The 22529-nt window shown below is 47.0% G+C and overlaps 1 long non-coding RNA gene across 1 annotated transcript in view; it reads right to left on the minus strand.

The window, feature by feature from the left end:
* Positions 1-17874: 17874 nt before the first annotated feature.
* The window catches only part of LOC139059671 (uncharacterized), a 41389-nt gene continuing 36734 nt past the window's right edge, over positions 17875-22529 (minus strand). The window contains exons 2-3 of the long non-coding RNA XR_011514303.1: positions 19237-19330; positions 17875-17954 (exon numbers count right to left, since the gene is read on the minus strand). This is a non-coding gene — a long non-coding RNA (uncharacterized lncRNA). The remainder of the gene's footprint in view (positions 17955-19236; positions 19331-22529) is intronic.

The raw sequence follows: 22529 nt of genomic DNA on the forward strand, positions 1-22529 counted from the left end.
CTTTAATAAGAAATTGATGCGCTTGCTTGTCGTCGTGCCTGGCATGCTCCTCGCCATGAATCGGATAACAAAGGAAACGTATGTACATGCACAGTGCACACCACATTTACACGTCATGCACCCTTGGCCCATGCAAAACTAATCGGACTATTTCATAGGTACCATGCAGTGTCACGAAGGAACATTGAAAGTGCGTTCGTAGCGCGGAACGAGCACGCTTTAAGTCCTGCATGCATCCATTGTTAACTACACCGCGAGCTCTTCCAACTTGTCCAGCAGTGAGTACACAACGCGAACCATTACGCGTGCGAAGAGGTAAAAGAAAGAAAGAAAGAAAGAAAGAAAGAAAGAAAGAAAGAAAGAAAGAAAGAAAGAAAGAACAATAGAAATACAGAGAAAGAACTTACAGTAAAGAGACACTCGGCCTCGCTTCACGTGGTAAAGCGTGCTCGGCAAGCGAAGGGAGGCTGAGCGCACTTACTCAGCGCCACCCATGTTGCCGCCCCCGAACGTATAGGGTGGCGGGCACCCAAGAGAGGTGACGCTCCCCGTCTCTCGGAATACCTGTCGACGGGGAGCTGTTCGAGACGACCGCTTGCCGTGGAACATCGTTAGTACGCATCACAGCGGACTGAGAGGAGGCTACAACGGAGTGGCCACAGTGCGAAAGTGAAACCGAAGTCCAGTGTTCGGCGAAACGTCATTGGCGGAGACTTCGGACGTGGCTAAACGCAGTCCAGACATACATCGGTCACGTAATGTTAATGCAAACTGTCTCGTTGTGAACAATTTGCGGCGTTAGATGAGAGCCAAACGTTTCTGACTGTGGTAGGCTTTGCTCTTCAAGTTCTACACTTTCCCCGCTGTGAACTCTCCTCTCTGACCATTGGTCAACTGCGAACTAATTATGTACCCGCGCCTCGTCTTTCGCCGCTTCCGTCTCATACGCATTAATTTACTTGGCCGATAATTTGCATACAGTGTGCATAACACCCGAATACATTCGATCCAAGCTATCCCTTAGTAAAGGGAGATATCCTAACCTGCATGGTAAGTACGATGAACGGCTTTACTACTGGGATCTTTTTCTTCCTAAATTAGGCTTCAACAGCGAGAAGCATGAGTGCTCTCTCTTACCAGCGGTTTTTGTCATGTAGACCAGCCATAAACACTCTTTTCAATAAATCTTGTCGCTTGGCTTATTGGTTAACAGTACTGTTCATAAGTTGGTTCATAAAGTCCATGTATAGTTGGTCTTTAAGGGAGAGATACAGGCTGTCTCTCCCTTATCCTCTTCGCCTGTTTTGAGCATCTTCTTTTATTGAGCAAACATTATTTTGGTGGCGCCTAATATTACAAGTACTTGGCCAATTGGTTTCGTATTTGAAGTTAGATAGGAACTTAAGTAGTTCGCTGGCCTGCGGGAGGGGAGGGGGTAGTATTCTTGGCATGCTATAACATGCAAAGTTTTGTTTTGGCTTCGATGGTTACCCGTCGTGGTTGCTTAGCGACTCTGATATTGGGCTGCTAAGCACGAGGTCGCGGGATCGAATCCTGACCTCGACTGCAGCACTTAGTTGGCGGCGAAATGCGAAAACACTCGTGTACTTAAATTTAGGGGCACGCTAAAAATCCCAGGTGGTCCAAATTACTCCGGAGCCCTCACTACGGCGTGCCTCATAATCTGGTCGCGGTTTTCGCAAGTGAAACTCCGTAATTTCTTAAAATTAATTTTTATGTTGCTTCAATAGTTCGCCCTTTGGCCACTATTATTCTCAAGGAGCATTACTCTCAGCTCTTAAATAGGCGTATTACGTTTCTATTTCTCAAGGAATCCGTTCTCTGGAAGGTAGTTTGAGTACATAAAAATGATTGCCGCCAACGCACCACGAAAGTCTTCTGTACGGACACTTTGATACAGTATAACGTCAATGTGCAATGGTCTTGCTAAGCGGGAGAAGGAAAGCCGCCTGCCGCACTGTACTAAGTCAGATACAGCGCACCCGTAACGCCATCTGTACGTGTTCCAGCCCACGCCGTCTGAACGTAGAACACAAAATTTTTCTAATGAAACCCAAGCAAATATGCTTGCATTCGCGGCTGCCAGAGCTACTTTAATGAAAGTCGACGGGGCTGGCAGTAGAAATTGAAGAGGCTTCTGCTTCAAATAGAACGACGTTATTGATATAAAACGAGGTATGACGAAAAATAATATAAAAGGGGGCTAAATGAATGTCAAGAGTCGAGCAAGGACTTCGTTACGAGGAGCCAAAGATTGATCAAGAGTATAGCGCAACTATAAGTTTGCAAAACCTTTTCTTTTTCTCATTACACTCCTTTCCTAACCCTTCGTGCCGGTTTACTCTTTCATGAGAATGTTCCACTCAAGGAGGTTTTAAGGTCTTAGGCCTACAGGACATCTTTCACCGCCAACGTCGTGAAAGTGAGAAAAGCGTAAACCGGCCGCTCCGTGACAGTACATGGCTCTTCCTTCGATGCGCGCGCAAGGGGTGTCCCTGCGTCGCCGTGGCGCGGATCTCCCGCGGAGTTGACGTCTTTTCTCCGGTCACGAGTCAGAAGTGGGCAGCCACGGCTTCTTTCTGGTTCTTTTTTTCGCCGACACATGTTCGTAACGAAACAAGAAAGAAAGAATGAAATTAACTGCTTTCGCGTCGCAGGTAGAAAAAAAAAAAAGACCAGCACGCGACCACCCACTCACCCTGCCAGACGCTTCGCCACGCGAGTGCGCGTTCACTCCCGTGGCTGCGCATGCACCGCGTACACACCGGTGTACGAGAGCTTAGCGGGATGCCGCCAAGAGCGTGCCACCGGCAGTGGCCGTTTCCAGTTAGCGAAGTCTATGGAGAAGCGCGGGCCGCCGCACGTGCGTTCACGCTGTGGTGGACGTCGACCGGGGCCGACTCGAAGAAAAGAGATCTCGCTCCTAAGTAGTCGCGAGCGTTGCCCTGCTTGCATTCCTGCTGAGATGCCCGCGGTGAGGGCATCATTGTACACACCGTGTCCAAGCGTTTTCTTTTTTTTTTCGAGGGGAAGTTACCGTTCTTCAGCAATGCGAGAACTGTTTCTTGGCTTTAGGTATACACCCGGCTATTCTGTGTATGTATATATGTATTTTTTTTTTCTTTTTGAGTCGATGCATGGTCACGCGATGATGGATCGAAGAGAACCCTTTGTGTAGAATTACTTCTGAAGTGCTTTCCCATGCAGCTTCCCGTTACATCGAGTGAAACTACGGCGCATTCGCTCGCCGCTGTGGTGGTAAATTACAAGAAGGAATATGAAGGATTGAGAAAGAAACCTGTATTCATGTGCGAATCCATCATAATACCATCGCAGTTGTGAAGCGTCCGTCACTTGGAGCGTACTTTCAACATAATTCGGGCGTGGCGCCGTGCGGCGTAGTTTGTGATGCACTGTAGGCATACCTGCCAACAGCCACGAATTTAACAGCAAAGCTACTAGCCTCTTGGTGGTCGACATTTTTCGTGTCCGTCCATGAACAAAAATTATCATCGTCAGGAATAGCACATACCCCTCTTAATGCCGAGGCTACAAGCACTCAGCAAAGTGAAGCGAACAGTGCGTACATTCATTGGATACACGCTTACAACGTACAGAACAGCGTGCGTTTCAATGAATGACAAGCTCAAAACAAGCATCCGACGCATTAATAAAGCATTGCATGCCTCCTTCAGCAGTTGTAGTGGTGGTTTTGCAACAGCTTCACATGACATCCACTTTCGCAGGGCCCGGACGACGAGTGAATTTTTCCGTAAAATTTAGGAATTTCGGTCCGTTTTACGAGTTTGCAAAACCCCTGCGTCAAGCTTCACGAAAAAGAATTCAGTTTGCGAAAATGTATCGCACGTTGGTCTCCGTACCTTCCGTTGCAAGTTTTCATCGTGAAAGGATGAAAACTTGCAAATTAGTGCAAAAGGGAAGCTTAAAACAGGTGAAATTGGAAAGAAATAAGGCACTGGGAAAGTCACTGTGATCTAGAAACAAGTTTGTTTCTTGTCAATATTTGCTGTTCCAGTTTTGCTCCTGCTGGGTGTGCTGTGTCTAAAGTTAAATCCTTGTTACTCAAATGGGTATATGTATCTTTGAAAAGACGTGCGCTCAAGACAAGCTTTAAAAATATATAAAACAATTCCCCCACATCCGCCTCCCGAGGGATATTACGAATTGTAGAACGCACAGGTTGGCAGGTATGCTGTAAGGCACACCTCGCACTAGCACGAATTCTGTGCCATAAGTGAATAGCGAATGCATAAGTCCTCGCGTATAATTTTTTCCCTTGCGGCTCAAAAGAGATAGGTTCAGGGGTGGAATTCACAAAGTTTTCGTTCGTATCGTCTGTCTGCCGTTGACCGGCCACCTTCCGTAATACTATGCCCGTCAACATGATTGACTGGGCTCTGCTCTTACGAACAGTTCTGCTGTATATATAAGAACGTTTACTGTGAAGTTCGTTATAGTGTTTCACTCTGGAACTGAGTCCATCCAGTTCCAGAGTGAAACGATATAACGGGGTTGATCCCACAAAGCTTTTCTTTCGTAAGCACTTTTTTTTGCCGTTGGCCAGCCGCCTTCACTAGTATTATGCCGAACATAAATATTGGCTGAAACTTCCTCTTGTCAACCTTTCTAGCGCAAGAACTTTTTGTGAGTGTGGGCTTCCCCAGTAATTAGAACTGGTTCTTCTTGGTGTTAAGAATGAGGCAACGCTTCATTCAGTCTGTCTGCAGATATCGCTTATAAATCATAATACACTGCGGAGTATGATCGCTCTGTACGCTAACCTGTGTGGCCATGCAGCTACAACTGCGGAATTAATTTGGTGATAACTTTGGTGATAATTTGGCCAACGTGGAACAACACACACACAAGGGGCAGCACTCTCTCTCTCTCTCTCTCTCTCTCTCTCTCTCTCTCTCGTGCGCGAGCGGGCTTGTGTGTTCTTGTAACAATGACGCCATGCTCAGCATCGGCATCCCGTGGTGCAAGAATCGCAACCTGTGTGTGAACGGTATTACCGAACAAACACCTTTAATGGGCGCCGTCAACAGCAAGGTTGCGCGAAGAAAGCTTGCGTCGCTCAAGGCTCATTTAACACGGTCACTGGCTGTCCGATGCGGTGCGAGGACGCAGAGCCAAGTCGCAGCAGGTGCTCAGTTGCGTCGCGGGGCCAGGATCAATGGTCCGTGCGGTTCGGCGCACAAGGCGTGAGGCGGCGGCGCACGGAGTGACGACAGTCCCTATAGGCTGTGAATGCCACGGGCGCGCTTGTCCGGTGTTGAAATCGCGTACTCGGCCTTCGTCAGCTGTTGACCGTCGAAAAGCGCCGAGTCGCGCGCCGGCACAATTGAAGGAAACAGCGCGGCCTCTCCTTGCGGTGGGCTGGCCAGCATGCGCGCACGCCCCAAACCGCGAACGGGGCGGGCGCGAGCCGACGAGGAAGCGTGCGGCACAGAAGCCTGCACGGTGATATAACTACGGGCAAGCGGGGCCGAGCACCCTTTTCACCCGCGGCGTGCAGGGAACGGTCGTATATACGACCGCCAGCAGGCTTTCCTTTGTCCGCATAAAGGCGTAAGGGCTGACCGCGATGGTGCCTACAGCAGGCACAATGGTCGCACTCCTGGTCGTAACGCTTGCGTGAGCGACGCCGCGCGGACAGCTGCCACAGCTATAGTGGTGCCGCGATTGAGACGCGTGGCCGGCTTACGGGCACGTAACTATACACAGACCCGATGGCGCTGCAGACTGGTGTACCGTTGCTTCAACGGCGCCGGCTAATATCCGTATGGGGAGAGGCATTCATCGCGGCATTCTTCGGAGTTCAGCAGCTTTTGCGCCCCCGTACACAGACGCGCGACGCCGTAATCCCTGCGATTCGTTTTTAGATTTTCTTTCTTTCTCCTTTTCTATCTGCGTTTCTTCTTGCATTCTTAAAGAAGAAATCGAAAGTGTGCTCAATGCAAACAACGAGATTAGTACGCCTTAGGCTGGTTTGAAAACGAAACTAACGCTTGTTTTGTTTGCTTTCCTCTACACTACAGGACAGCGAGACGGCTTTTTTCGTCACACGAGCGTTCCGGTGCCTTTTACATTGCCGCGCGCGCTCTCCGGCGCTCCCGGTCGGCTCGCTTCTCGCGTTAGTGAAAGACCTCCTCCTTTCCTCCAGCATACGTCTGGCTTCTCCCTGCATGTCTTCGGGAGCGCAACCCCCTGCTTACTCCTCAGCGCGCACCACACACTGCATTCTTATCGGCTCCTCTCTTCGGCTATCTTGCGTCGTTTGAACGGTTTGCGCAACAGGAGCCGCAGCTGGAGAAGCCAGTCGTGTGCCTCGCGTGTGGCTATACCTCCTTCCACCTGCCTGCTCCTGTGGAACCGGGGCGACTCCGGAGAAAGCTACTTCGGCGTATGATCAGCGCCACAACGAAAGCGATGGGGACAGTGGGCGACAGAAGTGAGCAGCGCCCTAGATGTTTTTTTTTGTCAATTTTGTTTTGAAAAGTTTGCCCGAGAGGGGGAGAATGCGGGAAGTAGAAAAGCTGAACATTGGGGCGCTGCAGCGCCGTCTTGCTGTTATTATCGTTTCCAGACTTTATTTACCGTTTTCGTTCTTTCAGTGCATGAATTGAGCAGTGAGTTTCGAAGAAAAACCGTCGATTTCGGCTTATTACAGTACATATGTAGCTCTCATTTTCCCGTTTTCCTTGCTACCCAACTTTTCTATTTCTTTATTTTTCAAGTGATCAATTGATCGCTTTGGGAGCTACACTAAATAAATAAAGATCTAACGTAGCCGCAATCGAAATTCGAATATTGAATAAGCATACCTGCATAATTTAACGTCGGGTGCATAAAGTAGCAATGTATTATACAAGCTTTGTTGCTGACGGACAAAGAAGCATGATCGGTACTTCGTAGGAACAAGGAAGCGCTGCTGAAGAAGGAGGAAAGCAAGCACTAAGACACATTGTCTATAAAGATGGCCTACGAACTACTTAGGACCTATAGTTATCACCACGCTAGACCTGGTTACCTCCTCTACCATCCGCGAGAAAAGAGGAAAACGACATCGTTCTTCAACTTCCTAAATTAACGGGTACACACGAAAAAAAATAATAATAAACACCTTTTCAATAATGGTATACACTCTACGAAAGACGCGTCACAGCTTCCGACTGGCGTTTTCCCTCAGACGTCTCTCCCGGCATTACTACAGCCATCGCATATCGGGGTAGCCCTTGCAAGCTCTTCCCCCAAACGCGGCTGCATTTACGACTTTCGTCAAATGCTTTGAAGTCGACCGTGATGGCAAAGAGGGCTCGAAGAATTCGCTGATACACCGAAAAAGGGAGGGGGGGAGGGGGGGGGGGCGTGAGCGAAGTAATTGGAGCCGGTTGTTGGCGCGCACTGCGGGACACTCCGGCGCACGGCTTGGGCCATTGTTCAGCCGCCCCCTGTTGACGCAACCGTTTCACGGACGCCTTCGTTTCCTTTCGCTTTGCTGAAAGAGACCTCTTGCGAGCCCGTGAATTGCTGGTCCGGTTGCGTAAGCTTCTCGAACTCCAAAAAAAAAAAAAAGTACTGTACCGAAGAAATCTTACAAAAGGACAAACTAAGACACCCGCTGTCCATCTTCTTTGCCTACGGTGCGCGCTTTTGACACCTCATGCAGCACACCTTCGCTTTCACTGCATGCCGTATGTGCATTTCACTGCATGCACCGGCAAGCTCCTCGGGTAGTCCATGGCGTTCCTCTTCTGCGGAGGGACCTGCTTTCTCCGTTGGAGAATGGCAGACCTGAATATGGCGTTAGGAGGTGCTTTGTGGTGCCCTTTGGCGAACGTATTCAAGGAAGATGTATAGAATGATCGCTGCTGTGTCGGGCTTCACGGATTGAGTTGAACTTTCACTGCATGCTGTCGTGACCATCGATAGAAAAATCAATTTCATTATACGGTTACGTACTGTTACTGCCGAAGTCATCAGCAGCTAAAGTAAGTATCACCGTTTCACATACATTCTTAGTTGTTATACTGTTTCGAACATACCCGCCATGGTGGCTGGCGTGGCGCTGCTAAGCACTTTGCGGCACCAAATACCGGCCGGAGGCGGTCGCATTTCGATGAGGGCGAAATGCAAAAAAAAAAAAAAACGCCCTGCGTATACCGCGCATTGGGTGCGCGTTAAAGAACCCCAGGAGGTCAAAATTGATCCGGAGTCCCCCACTACAGGGCTTGTCTAATAAATAATCAGATCGTGTTTCTGGCACGTAAAACACCTGAATTTATTGTTTTTTTTATTTTATAACACACATCTTGACAATTAGTTAAATTGCGGGATCTAACGCCACAAAGATGCACAGTGCCTTGTGGGAGGGCGCCGAGTGCTGAGGCTCCAGACTCATTCTGGACACCTTTGGTTCTTTGTAGCGTGCACCCAAAATACGGTGCACGACCGTCTTTTGCATTCCTCCTCCCACCGGAATGCTTCAGCCGTGGGCGGGAATCGAACTGTCGACCTCGTGAGCTGCGGCATAACGCTAAAACGGGAGCACCGCGACGCGTACCTTTATTTTACACAGATGTGACGTTTATGCAAGAGTAACCGAAACATCCTTTTCAAACGTTCCTGTGGGCATAAGTGCGCATTTTAAAAAGCAGTAAATGACAAAGATGAAGGCGCCTATATACGGAGGTGGCGATCAAATCCTCCAGCGTATTACTGTGAATTATCAAATTTTCGCATTTGAGTAGGAATGGCTGGCTGTGTCCTACGCCACAAAAATAAACACAGGTATGCAGTTCATTTATCTCGCAACGCCCCGTTACTTCCTTGAATAGATAAGCATTAATGTCATACATACGTACTCAGCGAGTCCGTGTTGTTATAGTATACGCGTATAAGAAGCGCCTAGCCCCCCCCCCCCCCCCCCCCCGGTGACCTGTTAGCTGTTGCCCGTCCATATAATACATACTGCAGCGTAATGATAATGAGGCAGGTAAGCGCTTCTCTTGTTTGTGCTTGTGTGAGCTCGCTATACTTATACTTAATGACATAAAGGAAGTGGCTGGCCATTTTGACACCATTCAACTGCGGTATTAGGCGCATTATGCATAGACACACATCGTCGGTATATATATATATATATATATATATATATATATATATATTATCTGATATTTCTCACTGCCCAATGTTCTACTCCACGGGGAGGGTTATTTATATCAAGAACTCAAAAAAAAACGCATAAGCGCAGCTAAGTCTTAGACAAAACGTGTTCGAAACACCGGGCTTAACTACACCCCGCCTTCTCGTCCATCCATACCACAGAGGCGTGGCGCGGGTGCGGGCCACCCATTGGCACCAGAAGGTAAACAGACCGGAAACACGGCGTCGACGGGCGATGGAAGATGGGACGCCTCGTGTAAAACAGCTACAGAAGCTTTGGTGGCTCGGCCGAGACGGGGGGGGGGAGGGGGGGGGCAGGCAGCGCTCTTTTTAAAGGCTCCTCTCTCTGCCTAAAAGGTGCTGGTCCCGGTCGCCGCCGCTTGACGCACGATCGCCGTCGACAGCCATCCATCTCGTGAGCGCTTGCTCCGTGACTACTTAGCCACATGGTCGCCGATGCGCGGCTATCTTTATGCCGCCGCCGGCGTGGCTTGCGCGCCCCCCTTTATGGCTTCCGGGGCCGGAACCGCGGTCGGCCGCCGGTAGCGGGACTGCGACTGGAAGTTACAGCTACCGCCCGCGTGTACGCCTATACCACCGCACTGGTGCGGGACCCTGCGCAAGCCTCTGTCGACTCGGGGGGGGGGGGGGGGGAGAAAAGTGTGTCGCGACAGCACGCACCACTTCCGGACCGCCGCGCCGCCTGGCGTCGCGCCACTGGACTCTGGTTTCCGCGCCACGCGCCCGATAAGCCGCACCGCGGTGTCACATCTCGGGCACACTGCTGTGTTATGCGCGCGTATGGAGCGGCCGTCACTCGGCCTTTGGGGAATCTACAGCGTCAATAACCGCTACGAGGGCCGTGTTTTGGGCGTGACAGACAGACAGACAATGAACATTTATTGAGGTCCTGAGGGACTGGCCAGCGGAGACCCGTTGGGGTCCCCGGCTCGCCGCTGGCTGCTCCCATGTCGGTATCGGGAGGCCAAGCCTCTCGCTCTTTCAGGGGCCCTCTGGATGACCATGGACTGGAGCTTGAGTTCCGTACTAGATGTGGCCTCGTCCCAGTCCCGTTCGCTGGTGAAGGACTTATCAGCGAACAGGACTGAAATGGACATTTTTTAAGTACTCAGCGTCGCGGCAGGCTCGTACCGCTTTTTAGCCCGTGGCATTGTGTTTCAGTCGCTGTATTTTTTCCATCAAACAACGTTGCTTTGAATGCAGGCGAGAAGTGCGACACTTGACTCCCAAGCGCCCTTGAACTTCTGCAGGAGCAGCTATAGTAAACGTAGGGACATTGCGGCCTTTGTCTGACCTTTCCAAGCGTTCTAATTAAAAGCAGAGCAGAGAAAGATGGATGAAGAAGTCAGTTAGAGTGATTTAAAATTTTGACCGTTTGAAAGTCTCTTCTGAAGAAAACAACTGCTTTGCGAACGCCATCAACAAACAGAACATTATTAAAAACTTGATCTCTTGCTTTCTTTTTTTCTGTTCCTTTTTATTTTTTTGCCGGGAGTCTTCGTTACCGTTGATAACGATGAAACTTCGACAAACCACACCGGACAACAGAGAAGTGTAGCTGTAACCAACTAAAGTTAAAGGAGTTATTAGTCATCACTTAAAGGGAGACTAAGTTGCAACAACAAATAAGTTTAAACTGGTAAAACACTTTTAAAACTATATTTTCATTCGTTTCATTCATTCTTTCGTAAAAAGGACAGGTATAAATAGAAGAAATGAAAGCCAAGCTTTCCTTTTTTTTTATTCCTCAGCTTAAGCTCTGCGCCGGTGTGTCAGCGTGACGTCACAGATCAAATCTCTTATGTACTCGAACAGTTGTGGAGCAAAAACAAAAAGAAAAGAGGAAAAAATCATGATACATATGCTACGTTCAGCCTTTGGTACCTTTTCAATGAATTTTTAGTCTTGCTTCACCGATAAACAAGCTATCGCTGCAAAATTCTCATGTTGGATATTTCTGTGCGCCGAAGGCTGCCAGCATCATTGAATAGTAATCAACCACGCTTTTTCTCATCGCACGTCTAGTTAGAGCTCGTTATCGTGCTCTATAAAATATGTTAGAGCCCTAACGGTAGGGCTGTTACCCATCGGACAAGCAACCACCGGGTGCAAAAAAAATTTAGAGTTTTAGAGGTGCGAGTCAAACATTTCGACAGACGGTTGCAAAACAGCATCATTTCTCGGCTTGCTCCAATCCCTGACCGTCCTTGAAAAAAAAATAAGAAGAAACGAGTACCTAAGGAAGGTAATTCTTGCGCATTCGAAAGGGTGTTAAATCGTGGCGTTGTATTGTTTCTTAGCCTGAGGAAAAATGATGCGAAGCTTCTTTTTTGAGTCCTTCTGAGTCATGCGAAGCTAGCAAGATCTACATTATAGTGCCCATTTATTACCCGACATTGGAATTTCAGACAATTTGTTCCTTCAGATCATCGCACACGAGTGAAATCGCTGGCACTGCCCCTCCGGTGTGCACATCGCGCCCACACTTGCGGCTGGCACCAAAGTGTCGCCGAAGGAGGGTCGCGCGGCCCCATCGGACGCGTAGTGGATGTTCTGACGCCTCTCTATGGATGTATCCTATACCTGACAGAGGATGCGCGCAGCCTACACACTGCCACCGTGGGAACGCCGCTTGCCTTTATGATTTCTCCCGAGCCGTTCTCTGCCCGTCTGATACGTTCGCGGATGCCTTTCTGCGTGGAAACTTTGTGGACCGCGGGGCGGAAGCTGTCCTCCGAGCCCAGCGCCGAAAGCTCACTGATAGAACGCTATGAGTTGTCTTTGAGTGCCAATAAAAATATCTCCGAGATCTCAGGCGATACTCACCTCGAGTATATTCGCTTAAACTCGCTTTAAGCACTCGAGACCTGAGGAAGCGGGGCGAGTGCTTCCGAGCCCCAGTTCGCACCAGCCTGCGCCCTTAGAGGACGGAAGCACGGTGGGAAGATAGCAGACTTCGCGGATGTGTCGGGAGTTAGCTGGCGGGCGGGAAAATGCACAAAGCCCTTTATCGGACTGCTCAGTGGCTCGGAAGTGCTCGCGCCCACAAGTTCTGGATCTTGTTGAGATTCCACTTCACCACGAGGGCAGGGAAAAATGGAGGAGTAATTGGAGGGCATAAGAGAAAATGAACTTCGCAGCAGTGGACAGAGATTACATACACAAGAAAGAAAGAAAGAAAGAAAGAAAGAAAGAAAGAAAGAAAGAAAGAAAGAAAGAAAGAAAGAAAGAAAGAAAGAAAGAAAGAAGGAAAGACGCTATTGGACGCATGCAATGGTGCTTAACTATCGCTAGTCTGTATACCTGCAAAATCTTATCACTGTGTATTTTTATCAACTGTAATGCCTTGTGGCGCTATGGGCATGAAATAAATAAATAAATAAATAAATCGAGAAGAACGAAGTGATAAAAGAGAACAATTTAAAAAAAGATAACAATGATTTCTTCTTTTTTTTTCTTGAACTATGCGGAGTACATTAGTGCGAACTCAGAAGACATAGCATGCATGCCACTCTTTTTTTTCTGATTAAAGCAACGAAAAGCCACGGTGTCGAAGCATAAAACATATACGTTACAAATCTAGTTGTGATCAACTTTGTTTTCTTATTTGCCTATTTTACATGCTACTACGACTCGAAGATAATGTTTATTTTCATCTTTCTTGGTATATTACACTGATTTAAACAAATAAGAAAAGCATTAATTGAAATGCAGGTTCCTTTTCTTAAGAATCGAACCCTCGCGTTTTCTCGGACCTTAAGCAGATGCTAATATATATATATATATATATATATATATATATATATATATATATATATATATATATATATATATATATATATATATATATATATATATATATATATATATATATATATATATATATATGTGTGTGTGTGTGTGTGTGTGTGTGTGTGTGTGTGTGTGTGTGTGTGTGTGTGTGTGTGTGAACGAGAACAAAGGGGGTTAACCAAGGGGCCTGATTTTTATGAATCACATCATAAGAACCCAACAAAGACACCAAGAGCTACAGACGCGCGGTTTTCCCATCCACTTTCTTGGGTATTTATGTTTTATCACTAGAGTGTTAGGCAGCGCCACAACTATATATATATATATATATATATATATATATATATATATATATATATATATATATATATATATAATATATATATATATATATATATAATGAGAAGCCAACAAACACTGACACCAAGTACAACATAGGGGAAATTGCATGTGCTAAATAAATGAAATAAAGTAATGATTAATTAATGGAAATTAAAGTGGATGAAAAAACAACTTGCCGCAGGTGGGAACCGAACCCACAACCTTCGCATGTCGCGTGCGATGCTCTACCAATTGAGCTACCGCGGCGGCGTTTCCCCAGCCACTTTCTTGGGTATTTATGTGTACTAGTAGAACCCTGGGAGTGTTAGCCAGCGCCCCCACTCACAGACCTAATTTCCATTAATTAATCATTACTTTATTTCATTTATTTAGCACATGCAATTTCCCCTATGTTGTACTTGGTGTCAGTGTTTGTTGGCTTCTCATTATATGACTAATAAATATCGGGTCCCTCGGTTAACCCCCTTTCTTCTCGTCTATATATATATATATATATATATATATATATATATATATATATATATATATATATATATATATATATATATATATATATATATATATATATATATATATATATATATAGAGAGAGAGAGAGAGAGAGAGAGAGGGAGAGCACGTACGCGTAAATCTGCGGGGCCGACATACACTGTTAAAGAGACCAAGAGACTGGGATGAAATTATTCACTAGCGCGTGCATCGTGTATATATATCACTCATAATGCTTAGCTTCCTACTCTCTCTCCCCCTCCCTCTTCTTTCTTTTCTTTTTGCCTCCATGACAGGCTCCGTGATCCATCATCTCGTGCACCTGAGCCCGAGGGCCGTTATTCAGAGGTTCTTTTGAATGAAACGCATATGACAAGTGAAAATGCCCGAATTAGAGGGACCCAGCTTATGCCAATGAAGCAGCGATCAAGCTCTTCCTTTTCATTTAGTTTTAAATCTTTTATATCGCTTAAAGGGACGAAGGACTCATTTCCGTATGAGCGAGAAGAATAATGGAGATTCGAGGGGTTCGACCTCTTGTTAGGTGCAAGAAGTTGACAGACAGTGAAGCCAGACAAAGCGTAAGAAATTTTAATTGGTACGTTGTATTGAAATGTAGAAATATGAAGGAAAAGGGAACTGAAAGGGGAAGTGGAAGAGAAGACACATTGCCGCAGATGGGAGCTGCAGATCCATATCTTACTCCTTACATGTGCAGTGCTTTACCAGTTAAGCTGTACGACGGTGGTCATGTGTACATAAACTACAATTTTCATACGAATATTTTACCGGTGTGTTGAAATGCGTTTCAATTTCGATTCTCGAAAATAAAAGCTAAAAAATTATAGGAAAGATCAAATGTTTAAATGATTTCTTTTGGATTGCTCTCACCACAGAGGCATGCACTAGAAAATGACTCTTTGTAGACGACTAATTACGCAAATTAGAAATTTTCAATCAAAAGCGGCACGAAACTGGCCACAATGGAAGACTCGAAGAACGCCGCCTCAGGAGCTCATATAACCGTTTACAAAATTCCAAAAAGCGTTGACGCTGCTAATTCTTACCGCGTAACGGATTCAGGACAATTTCCCTCAGAAAAACGAAACTAAGCAGCCGAAGTGCGTGACTGTCGTACCCTTAGCGGACGCCCGTGAGTGACGTCACTACTCGCGCGCAAACGTCAGCCAATCACGGCGCGATCATGTGAGATAATGGTTAGATAAGGACGCTCGCTTGATGCTATTCCCATGGGATGTTGGTGAGTCTACCGGTGAGGCGCAAGCAGTGACGTCACTCGTGGGCATGTACTCCACTTGAGCGACAGTGGACGCCTGCTTAAAGCATATGGATATCTAATTGAAAGCAACGCATATATGACTCATGAATCATGACATCCTGCTTACGAGCGTGTTACCTAAATGTCTTCTCAAGTTCTGTCTTGGTATAGCGGTCTGCTGCACTGGTGTTCATCTTTATGCACCCAGTACGTGGTCATTAAACTACCTTAGCTGTATGTCATCACGCATTTATTGCGCATATATCAAACGACCACCTTATCAGGTAGCTTTGTAAACCGACTTCAATTGTAACAATATCTTTCTTAGCCGTCCTCATTAAATAACGTGCGTAATATTCGACATACATTATTACTTTCCAACACACTCTTCTTTGGCACAATGAGATTCTGTCTATGTTTTTGTTGCTTCAAAGACCCTACAAAACGTACGTCATATTTTTTTTTCTTGTTTCAAATATCGTGGCCAATGCTCCCTCCTGTTCTTTCGCCTTAAATGACGGAAATGGGGATACCAAATACTTGTCTGGCTTGTACAAATTTTAGTTCATTTAACGATGCTTTCAAACTTTTTGTTGCTGAAGAAAAGGCATGGCTGCGTAGTGCTGAGCATATATTTTTCTTTGTGTCGATTGGTATATTAATGGTTAAGAGATTTCCGACCTCCTTGTTTTAAAATTTTGATGTAAGAGGAACGTAGGGGCTTACGTTTTCACCGGAATTATGCATATTCATCCGTGCCCACGAACCGTCTATCTAAACGACACTAACCGATAATGCCCATAGTTAGGACAAAAAGTGTTCCGTACGACTGAAGCTGCTACGTATTCACCGCCCGTGCATTTTTGTGTTCTCTTCCGCTGTCCCCGTATTTATTTGCGGTCAATATGATATGCATTCACGGTATTTATGCGCGGTTATTGTTTTGTATCTTACATGCAAAAGGCGCGAAAAGCCTTCGACATCGCTACAAACAAGCAAAAGCATTTCTGTACGAATATATAAGCCCCGCCCTACGATACGCTGCACCAGTGCGGGTAAGCTTCCGCTTCAGTGGTGTACTGAGTCTGTTGGCCATAGTGGTCTTGCGTTTGAGAGTATTGCGCCTTTAGTGATGCCGAGCAATTTGCGCCTGTCGGTGTTGAGCCTATGACTTTCCCACCAGACAGTCGCAGTTTTCAGTAATACCAAACCTTTTTGCGCATTCAGCAGCAACGATACCATTGCACCTAACGGTCTTGCCCATGAGACATTTTTTTTACTCTCTATTGCTCCTGTTGACTGTTGCACCTCCAGTTGTACCTAAAAATTTCCACGTTATGGTTTTGCAGCCGGTAGTTCTGCTACAGCCAAGACTTTAGTGCCTTAAGTATACGTTGCGCCGAAACACTTGAACCTGTTGGTAGCATAAAGACGTTCTTCGAATGGCGTGTTATGTCATCAGGTACAATTCGAAATGAGTTCGATGCATATACGTGTAATGTTTATTCTATAGTAATGTAATTTTATCACTTTTACTGCCGCTGCCCATGTCGGACAGAGCAGCTTACAATTTAGCGCCACGGAGAGAGATGAGAGCATGGTTGTCCCGTAGCTTTTCATTAGCCTGTTTCCATTTGCATGCTCGAGAAATGAGTACACGACACAAAAACGCGCTTCATTTCTTTTTTTACTTTTCTCACTCTTATGCTACTGTTTATTAGTTTGCTTAATATACGTCCTGAGGCGCGGGCCTCTCGCGTAACTTCAGTAATCTACCGGCGAAGCACAGTCGACAGCTGCTCGCGTGCGCGCACTGTATAGCGTGGCAGGCAGCCTTCCCTGCACCACTCCCCTTCCCTTGAATCTGCGGCGAAAAGCGAGCAAATTGATCACACCCGAGGGGCCGCCAGCAAGGCATCGCCCGCTAATTCTTGCCACCTGCAACTTCTTTTCGCCATTGAAACACACGCTCGCTCCCCACAGGGGGACGTCGGGAGCTTCCGAGATGCGCCGAAAGCCGGGAGGGAGGCTGGCGAGGCGAGGGCGGGACAAGCCGGTGGGCATCGCGGGATTTAGTTGCCAAAGAGAAGCCTCACTCCCCGCGCTGCTGCGCGCGTCCCCTGCATTCGCACCCCGAGTGTGTAATCCCCCGGCCGAGCCGGTCAGCCGTGATGGATGCCTTTTTGATTGGGAATTGAACGCTCGGCAGCGCCTGGAACGCGCACGGCTCGAGAAGCGGCAGTCGGCGCGCAAGTTTGCAGCTGAGAGTCGCTCTGCTTCCGCGAGCAAAACCTCTGCATTGTGATGAGCTCGTGGAGCGGGTAGCTTATAAAAAGGCAGTAAACGTATCCCCCGCGAAGGGACGTCAGCAGCGGCAGGTGATGAATTTCAGACAGAGTGTTTTTTGAAAATTCCTTCTGGCTGAACCTGTCACTAGCTCATACCGAGAACGTGTATATAAGCCTTAAATCGCTGCCATCGGAAAGTGATGATTGTGCGCAGAGGGACTTTTGTTGTAGCGTTTCGCGCTCCTTTATATTTTTCGTTTTTTTTTATCCTACGTGTGGGGAGTGATAGAGACATTTATTCAATGAAGAAGTGTGAGTCAAGCTGAAAGGCTAATTTCATTTTGCATTAAATCCCCGCGAGCAACAAGAGTCTTACCGGGTTTTAAAGTTCACGAACGTGTAATTCACCAAATACTGTGAACTGGGCGCAAACACAGAAGGCACGTTTTCTCACCTCGCACGCGGACTGCCTTGCAGACTGCCTTGCGGACTGCCTCCAAAGTCTGCCTTCTGAAGCCCGTGAACCAGTTGTCCTGGAAAGTGTGGGAACAGCGTTGAAGAAAGATTTTTGGAGTGTCTATTAGCAGAATACTGGAAAGAAACAACCTTAAACAATGTACTCGTCTAGTATCCCTCATTCCTATACTTTTTACATGCAAGATCCGTCTTCCCGCTGGAGGAAGCAGACACAAGCATAACCTAAGTGTTTCGAAACCCTTCGGGGGTTTAAATCCAGGAATGGCATGTAGCTGCAGTCAAGCGTACACGTCAACTCTGAGTTGCTCTGTGCAGTGCACATGTTGGGGTATATACCCTGGGCTGATATGTACGAACACGGACGTCACAGAAATGCAGTAAACTCCTCCATTTCCTGCGTTCTCCTGCGTCGTCCCCACTCTTCTCTGATATCAAAAATACGTGCCCCTTGATCTCTGGAGCTTTTCGCACCATGCACGCGGCATGCATGACCAGTCCAGAGAAAGTTTCTCACAACACGTATAAGCTAGCACTGCAACCTCAAGATTTATGCGTTCGTCATGCTTTAAGCTTACAAAGCGCTGTTGAACACGGTGCTATGAATTTATGGGCTCAATGTTGCTTTTCACACTCTCGAGGACTGCGTGAAACACGTGAATGAAGAGAGCTTTGAACGTTCAGGACACGGTCTTCGTTTTCAAATGTACGCGAAGAAGCGTTGGTGCAGCACGGGTTTTGCCGCTCCAACCGTCTTTTGGCAAATGAACACAAAAGTAAAAATACAATTTCACTGCAAAAAGTGGGTGTTATGAAAAAGAAAAGATAGAACGACTTCGTGGTTCGTGCAGCTGGCCGCGTGTTCATCGAAAATCGCGGCAACTGACACTGTACACATGCGTGCCGTTTCACGACAACACCGAGGACATTTTTCTCGTGCTTACACGGTGTGCCCTCCGACCGCACAGCTTGCGGCGCACTCTCGCCTCTTCGGAAGACCAGAGAAAACGGTGGCAGATGCGAACCTCGTGCGGAGGGCAGTCCCTGGCGCGTGCGCCGCATCCGAACCACAACAACAGCCACGGCGGCGCGGCAACGACTCGAAATCCACGCGGCACGCACGCGCTCGGGGAGCGCCACAATGACGGAGCAATAAATCGCCGCGCTGACCAGGGGCGTGCACAGAATGGACGCGCGGGGCCCTCCCACTGTTTTATGGAGCCGCCCAGGACCTCTCATTACGCCGAAATCATGAAAATTTAGCAGCTCGCACCGCTCGTGCCGGACTCACCAGGTGGGAAACACCTAGAAGGAAAAGCAAGAGCAACTACCCGGACTTGCCTGATTTATGTGACCGTTGATATGCGTTCACACTCCGCGGTGCTCGGAGTCGCGCGTTCTCTTGTTCGGGCGGGCGGCCTCGCTTTCCTTCGGCCTGTAAACCACCAGTGAGGGCGAGTGCAATGTCGGGAGAAAGCGGGCAAAAAGAAGGTGGGGTTATACAGACGCAGCGCGTGAGCTTTTTCAGTGAGCGCTTCTGTTTGGTTTTCATCATGGACGCACAAGTTCCGGCTGTGTGAGTGAAGCCCGCCGATGAAAGCTGGAAAGCCGCAGGCAGCGACCTCTGTGGGGAGAGAATGTCTCCGTTGAATGGACAGCTAGCGATGCGTAAGAAAGCTGATGCCATTCAAGCTGCGCTTTGCATGTCTGCCTTCGTTCGGTACATAGATATAGTCATGGCCGAGATGGAGCGTGCGGGTATACTTATACTGTACAGACCGAAGTATGAGCCCAACTGTGACACGCTGTTGTAACACACTGTTGTGACACGTGATAACTTAAAGCCGTTTTACTACGTAAATACGCCGCGCTGATCCAAATACCGCCGAAGGCTGGTTATTGCAAATAAATAAATGCCGGCGTTTATGACAGGATACATTCGGATAGACGAGAGCTGCCAGATGGACGGATGGGCCAGTACGCCATGCAGCTTGTTAGCAGGATTGATTTCAAATTATTCATTTATCTTAACAGCGCAATGAAATCAAGAGACAGAGTGAAGACGTTGAAACCACAAATGCTAGCTCGGTTCCCCTTTTGTCCTGTTTACATCGCGCTAGTAACATGAATCAATAAGCTACTGACCAACTAGCCCGTTTAATATTACATATTTAAACTTTCTTTGTATGTCTACCTAGAAGTCTACGGGGCGTTATAATAGCAAATACGCTTTAAAGTACAAAGGCAACTGAGTACTCCAATCTTAATTTGAGTTGTTATACCGGAACAACCGCTAAGGAACTATCTGGGGTATCTCCAGATTTAACTCACGTATATGTAAGACAGACATGTCATCAGGAATCTAGCACACCATTAACAGTTTGGTTTTTTCATTACATTTATTAATAATTTTAATCATCTCTGTTGTGTTTCCTTATTTAGTTTTACTCGCTGGGAACTGTTTCGGATTTAAAGTCGTAAAGGTTATTTCACTGCAATATTTCTAATTCTGCGGCAAAGCTAGCTTACCAGGAGCGACACGACAGCTGTTGCATTGGGTTGGCGCCGTTTACTGCGACAGCAGTTAAGAACTCGAAACTCCATTTGCTTTGTCCGCTAGTCAGTCTGTCAATTTGTCTGTAGTTAAATTGTGAAATTCGAGTGAATTGTGAAATGGGAAATTTCGAGTACATGAAAGAATGAAAATGCATACAAAGCTTGTGGAACAGGGATGTCATTCCAATTACACTCGTACTCATTGGAGGACCGTTAAGTAGTCTGCGGTTACTCGTCCCTCGTTAACACATCGGGTATTACAAAATGCTTTCGATTAACAGGTAAAGTAGGTAATTTTTTTTCCAATTAGTAAAACTCAGAGCCACTTAGCGGAGCAATTCACACATCAGTGAGTGTTCCCTAGTTTAATTCGGCCAAGAGTAGATCACTAAACCGTACGTGGCCATGTGCCGAATGTGGACATCGCTAAAGAGTGACACACGATACATGTTTTGTAGCCTGTCTTGTAGCCTGCCTATTGAACTATGTTGCGAAGCACGTGCCTGAGGTCATGGAGAAAAACTTAAAATGCGAAGTTGTCAACACACACACACACAGCCGATTGACGATGCTGTGCACATTTGGGTGATTCCATTGGAATCATGGAATTGATGAGTTTGTAATCAGATGAATCTCAGAAATTAGCGTATTGTCTTAGCATTGGCAAATCAGTTCAGCGGAATTAAGCCCGCAAGGTGGAGGAAAGTTCATGAAATTGAAAAATTCACATCTAGCCGTCTTGTAGCCCGAAACTATAAAGGAAACCCATACGGGTTTCTCAAAGAGAAAGCTTCGCAATTGAAAAAAAAAGAATTCGTCCTGTGTCCGGAATTCCAACCCGGGAGCAACCGGGGTGGTCACTCTACCATCTGAGCTAACTATAGGATGCTAGCAGATCACAGAAGGAGGATGACACGTGTTCACGTCCCCGTGTAGCTATACTTTTCAATCGCAGTGTAATGTACAAATATTCTTTTTTTCTAAACTTATTTTGCATACTGTTACTCCTATTGTTGATCCACACAAACCCTCTCCTAAACCGAGAAAGTGGAGCGGTCTCATTCAATCGCAGATAGCAAATTCGATTAGTTAAGGTCTTTACGTTCATGAGCTCATTCCTGCTTTTCAATCCTTCAACGTCATGCAAAAACCATATCATGACGCGAAGGCCATGGAAGCTTTAATACGGCTCTGAATGGAGCAGTTGTCCATCGGGACAGAATGACGTGACACATGCATAAACCGATGCACTCGAGCGGGACAGTCCTGGAAGCAGGTATACATCTAAAATATTGAATTTGGTGGTTTTACGTGCCAAAATCACGTTTTGATCATGAGGCACGCCGTATTGGAGGACTCCGGATTAATTTTGACCACCAGGGGATCTTTTAACGTATACCCCCAATGCACGGGCGTTTTTGCATTTCGCGCTCATGGTATACGGCCGCCGCGGCCTGGATTTGTTCACGCGACCTCTTGCTCAGACGGGTATATCTAGAAGAGCATAAAGCCATACCCCGTTGCCGCAAAAGTGCAAAGACTAACACTTTGGTTGCAAGATCGTGCCCGTTTCTACGAGGTGGCATTGAGCTCGCCGGGACTTGCGTGCAGCGAGAATGAGTTTCAATATTGGCGCCAACGAGACCAGCGATGCTCGCTTCATTCCGAAAAAATAAATATGGTTGAAGCTCTGCGTTTGCGTCAGCATACACAAACCAAATGAGCGCTTAACTGTTGGCTGCATCCTGCGTAGCTCAGTAAGAGTTGGAAATAAGAATCGTTGTCTTGTAGTGTTTCTTACATGCGCTTAACCCTTGCAGGGACACAAAAATACAGATGCCGTCAGCACAAGAAAACTGAGAGAAGTGAGCTTTTAGTTTTTTTGCCCGAAGGGATTCTCAACCTTCGTTGTTTCGTTTCGACCAGCAGAAGACATTTTCTTAGACCTCAATCCGACACTCTTAGGTGGCACGCACCATGGTGTGCTCGATCTCTCTCATTCGGCCGTTATAGCCATTTCTTTGCATTATACCCATCAATTCCACCATAAGTTCGGCCCAAATCGCGCCGCCACCCGT

This window comes from Dermacentor albipictus, chromosome 4 (genome assembly GCF_038994185.2).
Source record: "Dermacentor albipictus isolate Rhodes 1998 colony chromosome 4, USDA_Dalb.pri_finalv2, whole genome shotgun sequence".
Lineage (NCBI taxonomy): Eukaryota > Metazoa > Arthropoda > Arachnida > Ixodida > Ixodidae > Dermacentor > Dermacentor albipictus.